This window comes from Peromyscus eremicus, chromosome 4 (genome assembly GCF_949786415.1).
Source record: "Peromyscus eremicus chromosome 4, PerEre_H2_v1, whole genome shotgun sequence".
Lineage (NCBI taxonomy): Eukaryota > Metazoa > Chordata > Mammalia > Rodentia > Cricetidae > Peromyscus > Peromyscus eremicus.
In genome coordinates, this window is record NC_081419.1 from 65,422,557 (window position 1) to 65,431,230 (window position 8,674).

Genomic DNA, 8,674 nt, shown 5'->3' on the forward strand with positions numbered 1-8,674 from the left:
ACAATTGTTTTACGTATGTGGAGTGTATCCCATACGTAACTACTGCTTCCTTTATATTTTTAAAGTCCCTTGTTGAAATTGGTTGTAATGTATATGTATTATATGGCTCGGGGTGTGTGTCATCCGCTGGCTTCTCATGGATGATAACAGGATAAGCCATTGTGTGAGAGCCATTTGGAGATGTTACAACCTCTATGGTCTTGCCCTTCTGCTTATTAGGTCCCTTGTCATGTTTACTGAGAGTTTCTTCTAAGGCCTGCAAACGAGCACCTAGGGTCTGTTCTAGGGAGTGAACCTCCTCTCTGGCAAGGGACTCCAGATTTCTCATGGAATCATAGAAGTTTTTATGTTCCTCAGAAACACATGATTCCATGGACCTTATCTTATCAATTAATGATAATCTTTCTTCCTTATATAGTGTCTGGAGAGTTAGTGTTCTATCCATTAAATATTCACATTTATTATCAATAAGATCAATTTTTGGTACAAGCCTGTTTTGTAAATCCTGATTAGCAGATTCCAGAGAAAGAATCTTTTTCTCTAAGGTCTCATTGCTATCCATTAAAGCAGATTCCAGAGATAGAATCTTTTTCTGTAAGCCATCATTGTTAGTTTTGAAAGCCTGTAAATCCTGATTAGCAGATTCCAGAGAAAGAATCTTTTTCTCTAAGGTCTCATTGCTATCCATTAAAGCAGATTCCAGAGATAGAATCTTTTTCTGTAAGCCGTCATTGTTAGCTTTGAAAGCCTGTAAATCCTGGTTAGCAGATTCCAGAGAGAGAATCTTTTTCTCTAAGGTCTCATTGCTATCCATTAAAGCAGATTCCAGAGATAGAATCTTTTTCTGTAAGCCATCATTGTTAGTTTTGAAAGCCTGTAAATCCTGGTTAGCAGATTCCAGAGAGAGAATATTTTTCTCTATGGTCTCATTGCTATCCATTAAAGCAGATTCCAGAGATAGAATCTTTTTCTGTAAGCCATCATTGTTAGTTTTGAAAGCCTGTAAATCCTGGTTAGCAGATTCCAGAGAGAGAATCTTTTTCTCTAAGGTCTCATTGCTATCCATTAAAGCAGATTCCAGAGATAGAATCTTTTTCTGTAAGCCTTCATTGTTATTTTTGAAAGCCTGTAAATCCTGGTTAGCAGATTCCAGAGAGAGAATATTTTTCTCTATGGTCTCATTGCTATCCATTAAAGCAGATTCCAGAGATAGAATCTTTTTCTGTAAGCCTTCATTGTTATTTTTGAAAGCCTGTAAATCCTGGTTAGCAGATTCCAGAGAGAGAATATTTTTCTCTATGGTCTCATTGCTATCCATTAAAGCAGATTCCAGAGATAGAATCTTTTTCTGTAAGCCATCATTGTTAGTTTTGAAAGCCTGTAGATCCTGGTTAGCAGATTCCAGAGAGAGAATCTTTTTCTCTAAGGTCTCATTGCTATCCATTAAAGCAGATTCCAGAGATAGAATCTTTTTCTGTAAGCCTTCATTGTTATTTTTGAAAGCCTGTAAATCCTGGTTAGCAGATTCCAGAGAGAGAATCTTTTTCTGTAAGCCTTCATTGCTCTCACTTAAAGCCTGTATCAGTCCCAATAATAACTCATCTTTGTTCTTGTTTTTAAACCAGTGTTTGAACACTGTGTGAATTATTACGATGAATGCCAAAATGGTACAGGCCAGATATGCCTTAGGAAGGTCGTATATTTCCAGGAAGATGTCATTCATCATACAGGCAAAAAGGTTTTCAAATTCTTGTGAGGTAATGTTGTCAGCCATATTACCAGAATTACTCAAAATTTGTCAGTCAATTTTAAGGTGTAAAATTATCAGGTACTTTTACTTACCTTTCCTGGTTTTGGGGGGTGTAGTAGCACTTTTCAGCCGGCAGGTGGCGATGGTACAGCTTCAAAGCAGGGCCTGCTGGTGATCTTGGCTGACTGCAGCTCGCTGGAGTCAAGATGGCGGGAGCCGGAGCTGGCGCCGGCATGGAGGAAGCTGGGGAGTGCCTCTTTTGCTGGTCTGGGGCTAAGCTAGGGAGCTGAGACCGGACTAGCTGCTCCCTTTTTCGGGAATGGAACCGTGTAGGTGTTCCCTGGTGATATGGAACTTTGCAGGCGGGTTTAGGTACCCGCTAGCCGGGGAGGAGGCTGAGGGCAGGAGCCACCCAGGCTTTTGGGATTTGCCCCACGTGAGCGCCAGATATTGGTGAAATTATTTAGGCCACTCCACGTAGTTAAAAGGAGATTTATTTAATGGCGTAACTTACAAATTAAGGGATAGGTAGGTCGCGGGGTCTGGGGAAGGTGTATCACAGTCCAGCGGTGTTCTCTGGAGCTCTCCTCTGTCTACCTCCACCATCCAGCGTCCTGGAACCAAGAGAGCCGTTCCCCGATCCGGATCTCGGGACCCCAGGCGCCTCCCTTGGCCCCGCCTTGTAGGCGTGACAGTTGCCGAAGTCTCAATGGGGGTTGGAACTTCCAGAACAAAGCTGGAATGGCTACCCACTACAAGAGATAGCCAGATTATATGTCAGAGCTTGACTAAATGCTAAGATTTTAGCTTTTGACACTGCATGTCAATGATATGTGTTGAGATCTGATTTATGAGATTAAAAGCAATATCTGAGTCACCCACTGAGGTTCAACTGTTAAAGCTGAGATCTCAGTGAAAGGAGAACCAAGTATACATAGTGGGTATTACTAAGTTTGATCTTTGCAGAACGTTGTTAGGTAGATATTCTACTTCCACTTAAAGTGGATATATATTCTTAGTTTACTTTAACTTCAACTTTATGTCATGAATACTACTGAATTTTTCTTTTTCTAATAGGTAATTGCTGTGGGATGGTCTGTATGTCAAATGTGTTGCTGATTGGTCAATAAATAAATCACTGATTGGCCAGTGGCCAGGCAGGAAGTATAGGCGGGACTAACAGAGAGGAAAATTGAGAGAACAGGAAGCTGGGTGAGGGAGACTCTGCCAGCCACCACCATGACAAGCCGCATGTGAAGATCCCGGTAAGCCACGAGCCATGTGGCAAGGTATAGATTTATGGAAATGGATTAATTTAAGGTGTAAGAACAGTTAGCAAGAAGCCTGCCACAGCCATACAATTTGTAACCAATATAAGTCTCTGTGTTTACTTGGTTGGGTCTGAGTGGCTGTGGGACTGGCAGGTGTCAGAGATTTGTCCTGACTGTGGGCCAGTCAGGAAAACTCTAGCTACAGGTAATCATATAATTTGTAAGCAAAACAATATTTACTTCAGAGATCAACATTGTTAGAAAAAGTAAAGTTAGGCAGTTATAAAACATTGATGAGAAGACATTTTTGGAATTTAAAAGGTTATATGGCCCATATGAATGTCCAGAGAAGTTCTGAATTGTATAACTGAAAGAGTCTAGGCCTACCTCTTTATTAGAAAAAAAAAATATCAAGAAGATTACAATGAGAGCTGGCAGTTTGGTTTCCGTGTCTCAGGAAGTTACTGGGGTCACAGGCAGATGGATATGACTCCACCATAGATTACTGGCAATAGTTGAGAGGGTGCCTGAGCTGACCTACCCTGGTGATTTGAGGGTTAAACACCCTAACTGTCATCATATAACCCTCATCAGTGACTGATGAAAGCAGACACAGAGATCCATGGCCAAGCCCCAGGCGGAGCTCAAGAAGTCCAATCCACGAGAGAGAGGAGGGATTCTATGAGCAAGAGATATTGAGACCATGATTGGAAAAAAGTACAGAGACAACTAGCCAAACTAGTAGAAACACATGAACTCTGGACAAATAGCTGAGGAGCCCCCATGGTACTAGACTAGACCCTCTGGATAAGCAAGACAGTTGTTTAGCTTGAACTGTTTAGGGGGGCCCCAGGCAGTGGGACTGGGACTTGTCCCTAGGGCATGAGCCAGCTTTTTGGAGCCCAGTGCCTATGGTGAGACACTTTGCCCAGCCTTGGTGCAGGGAGGAGGGCCTTTGACCTGCCTCAACTGAATATACCAGGCTCTGCTGACTCCCCATGGGAGACCTTGCCTAGGAGGAGATGGGAATCAGAGGTGGATTGGGGGGGGGGGGGCAGCGGGGGAGGGAGCGGGAGGAGGGAGGACAGGGAAATCTATGGTTGGTATGTAAAATGAATAGAAAATCTCTTAATAAAAAAAGGAAAAAAAATTAAAAAGATGAAGATTACAAATACGTTAGATTAGGGATCCATTTTGTTCAACTATTTTTTTAATTTTATAATTGAACCATGCAAAATGTTCTACATAAAGTTCTTACACAGACAAAAGTTTTCATATTATTAAGCTCACATTCTTCTTTGAGATAAGACAGGATTATAAATTTTAATCTGAGTATTTTCTGCTAAATAATTGGAATACGACATAAAATATCATTCTCCATTGTTAATACATAAAGGGCGATTTTTGATCCTCAGCTTTTAAAACCATCAGATTCATGTTGGATTTGGGTTTTAGCTGTGTACTAAGAAAGTATCTTTGACAATTCTGCTATTGCTGAACTTAAGGTTTTTTAAAAAAAAAAATCTCTGTTCAGAGCCTCGCCCCTTCCCATGCTGGCTCTTCTTAGTGTTCAGCGCTGATCCCATCCTCACTTGTTTATAAACAACTTTTTCTGTTTTGTTCAGAGTGCTCTTTCCACTGGATTGCTTGTAGGTGGTCTGGTCATTTGGATCTCAGTTTAAAAGTTCCTATGGAAAGACCAGCTGATTCCTAGAAGTAATCAATTATGCACTGCTTTAATGAAATTATCCAAAAAAACATTTATTTCTCTAAGACATCTTTGTTTTTATTTTTATATAAATTATTTGCTTCATTCACTAAAACATAAGGTCCCAAATGTAAATAAAACATATCTTATCTACTATTTTCAAAAGATTTTCCAGAACTTCTAACTCAAAAAATCCTTATAAAATGAAAGAAGAAAAGTTGTAGTTGTTAATTAGAGCTGATGATTTTTATACCTATATACTGGCTAAACATAACACACACACACACACACACACACACACACACACACACACCACTGTTATTTAACATGAAAGTCTTTATTTAAATGGTTTATTTGAATACTGTACTTGATCCTATACTTAATGTTATTGAATTTGTTTTTTTTTTATTAAGAGATTTTTCTATTCATTTTACATATCAACCATAGATTTCCCTGTCCTCCCTCCTCCCGCCCCCCAGCTTTTCTCCCCAACCCTCCCCCCCATTCCCACCTCCTCCAAGGCAAGGTCTCCCCTGGGGAGTCAGCCCAGCCTGATAGATTCAGTTGTGGCAGGTCCAGTCCCCTCCTCCCTGCACCAAGGCTGAGCAAAGTGTCTCAGCATAGGCCCTAGGTTCCAAAAAGCCAGCTCATGCACTAGGGACAGGTCCAGATCCCACTGCCTGGGGGCCCCCTAAACAGTTTAAGCTAAACAACTGTCTTGCTTATCCAGAGGGCCTAGTCCAGTACCATGGGGGCTCCTCAGCATATTTGTTTTATGGCAACAGAATATTAACTCATACCAGAACCTTAGGCTTTTCAAACACCTAATTAAGGGAGGCAGTTTAAAACACCATAGTATATTTCTGGAATTTTCATAGTGAAAATACTTAAGAAAATAAATATTGGTTTTGGAAATCAAAATTATGAATGTAATAGCAAAATTACATCCCTGTAGTCATTCAAATAAACTGCACAGGTCTATAGAGTTGTTCTAGTCTTGTGGGAAACACAAGATTTCAAGACAAAGGAATATGATTTTAAAACATCTGCCATCAACCAGAAGTGACCCTGAGTTTATTTCACTAAAGAATGACAAGAGAACCTGGGGAAGTGCCCCAAAGGATAAAGTGCTTGATACATAAGGAAAAGGACCACAGTTCAGGTCCCAGAATCTACATAAAAACAGGGTAGGCTTGGCAGCAATGTGGAACCCCGAGAGAAAGCTGGCTGTAGTCTCCAAAACCATGACTTTTGGATTCAGTGAAAGACTCTTCCTCAAGGAAGGTGGAGATCTATTGGGAAGGCACCTCATGCCTCAACATGCATGCACACATGTTCATGTTCATATTCACCTGTACATAGGCATACATTTACACACATGTGAAAATGCAAAAATGCATTCACCTATGCACACCATGTACACCCATACACACACACACATACACACACACACACGCACACACACACATGCACACATGCAAAAAATAAAAAAAGAATTACAAAAGTTAAACCAGAAGTTCAGTGAATGGTGGCCACTGTATTAAAATAGCACTCTAATAAACAAAAACTGCCTCAAAACAGGACATGTGGAAATTTGCAATCAGAGGTAATTCTACATCCTAAAATGCTTATATGAGTTCATCCTGTTCCCTTATTTCTTCACCTTCATTTGCCAACATTTAATACCTTAAATCTCTTTGAGACTTAGTCTCACCCAGCAGTATTTATTAAGCATATATTGAGTGGCCAGGAGTGGCTGGTTAACAAGGGTGACAGTGTAAAAAGAGAAACTGAATCCCTGCTGATAAAGAGATTAAGAAGGGGGCAGACCCACTACCTGTGGTGGGACACACAGCCTTGAGGCAGAGGGAGGTGCCTGGACCTGCCTCTACTTGAATGTACCAGGCTCTGCTGACTCCCCATGGGAGGCCTTACCTTCTTGGAGGAGGGAATGAAGAGTGGGTTGGAGGAGAAGGCTAGAGGGGCAGGAGGAGGGAAGAAGGGGATCTGTGATTAGTATGTAAAATTAATTTAAAAAATCTAAATAACAAAAAAAGAAGTGGGCAGAGAAATAGAACATGAAACCTAAGTAGTATTTCTAAAGTAAAAACTGATCATGAATCTTAAAAATACAACCTGAATATAGAGTTAGAGAATAAATGAAGTAAATGACCAGAGGAAATTAGGAAATACTTGCCTCTTTTTTAAAGTGGGAGTTTATATGGAAATGGAAAACTATAATTAATAACTAGAAAGCCAGTAAAGCAAATCCTTTGAAAAATAATTTCAGCCAAGAGTAGGCATAACAAAGAAAACTCCCTAGACTATGAAAGGTTCACACTATGGGTTGGTGTTTTGGTTTTGGTTTTTACAGGTGTTCACAAAGCCATGAGTGGGAGAAAATGTACCACAAAATATCCTGGTGTGGTGACCTGGAGACAGGGTTAGAGACAGATTAAGCACTGAGATACCTCAAACCTGCTTTTTAAAGCCAGAAGCCACCTCTTCTGCTGTGAATCTAGTGGTCTGGAATTAATGAAGAAGGTTTATCTCCAAGGGATTTGTAAGAAACATTTGCTCCTTGGCATATCAATGACACTCAAAGTCTGCTTTTCGTCCACATTTTTCTCAAAACGTTTTTCACCTCTGCGTTTCTCAAGGTGTAGATCAAAGGATTTAACATTGGTTCAACAATGGTTGAGGACACAGCCATGGCATTGTCTATGGGGTAAGTGACTACAGGCCTCATGTACAAGAAGATACAAGGTACAAAGAACAGCACAACCACCGTGAAGTGAGAACTACATGTGGAGAGGGCTTTGCGCCTTCCTTCAGAGCTGCAAGATTTCAGGGAGCACAGGATGACCACATAGGAAGAGAAGAGAATAAGGAAAATGGTCACACACATCACCCCACTGTTGAGAATGACTAAGAGACCCAGGATCTGTGTGTCCATGCAGGCCAGTTGCAACAGTGGAAACAAGTCACAGATCACATGATCAATGACATTGGGGCCGCAGAAAGATATTTGATACATGAAGAGAAGTTGAATGGTTGCATGTGTAAATCCTCCCACCCAGGCCCCTCCCACCATCAGGCAGCACACTCGAGGACTAATGATGGTCATGTAGTACAGAGGTTTACAGATGGCCACATAGCGGTCATAGGCCATCACCATGAGAAGGATGATCTCCACCCCCCAAAGAAGTGCTCAGCAAAGAGCTGGGCCATGCAGCCTTCTAGGGAGATGGTAGTGTTCTCAGACAGAGAGTCTACAACCAACTTGGGAGCAATGACTGAAGAGTAGATGACATCCAAAAGAGACAAGGAAATGAGAAAAAAGTACATGGGGGACCTCAGATTCGGACTCACAGTTATAGTTATCACAATCAATAGGTTTCCCAGCAGTGTGGCCAAGTACATGATAAGAAACAAAGCAGAAAATATTGTCCTCAACTCTGGAATCCTTGTAATGCTCAGAAGAATAAATTCAGTCACATTGTTTGGATTCTCCATTTGATGTGAGCTGGTGAAAGCACAGAATTCTGCACTGGAGACTCTGAAAAAAATGTTATTTCTAATTAGTAACTATCAGATGCACTAGACAGTTGTTGCACCCTGTTTCCCACCCTACTAAGCTTGTATTTTTTTTCTCCAACTGACTATACATACTACCATGTGTTCTTTCATCTCAAAGCACTAGGTTTAGATGCTAACAATAATGTCTGTTGAAGCTTCTGCCCTAATCCCACAACTCTATATCCTCTCCATGGTTTAACTCAGATTCAGACTTTCTGTTATAGTGCTTGATTCTGTAACAAGAACACCTGCTTTGGATTCTGTAACAAGAACACCTGCTTTGGTGTTCTAGTGTTATTAGAAAATTTGTTGTCAACACCTTTGTGGAATTCAGACAGTAGTGGATAGGGGCCAATTGATAAACTA

General features: G+C 40.9%; 1 pseudogene; it reads right to left on the minus strand.

The window, feature by feature from the left end:
• Positions 1 to 7,328: 7,328 nt before the first annotated feature.
• LOC131907802 (olfactory receptor 4C6-like) lies at positions 7,329 to 8,245 on the minus strand (annotated as a pseudogene).
• Between the last annotated feature and the right edge of the window lie 429 nt (positions 8,246 to 8,674).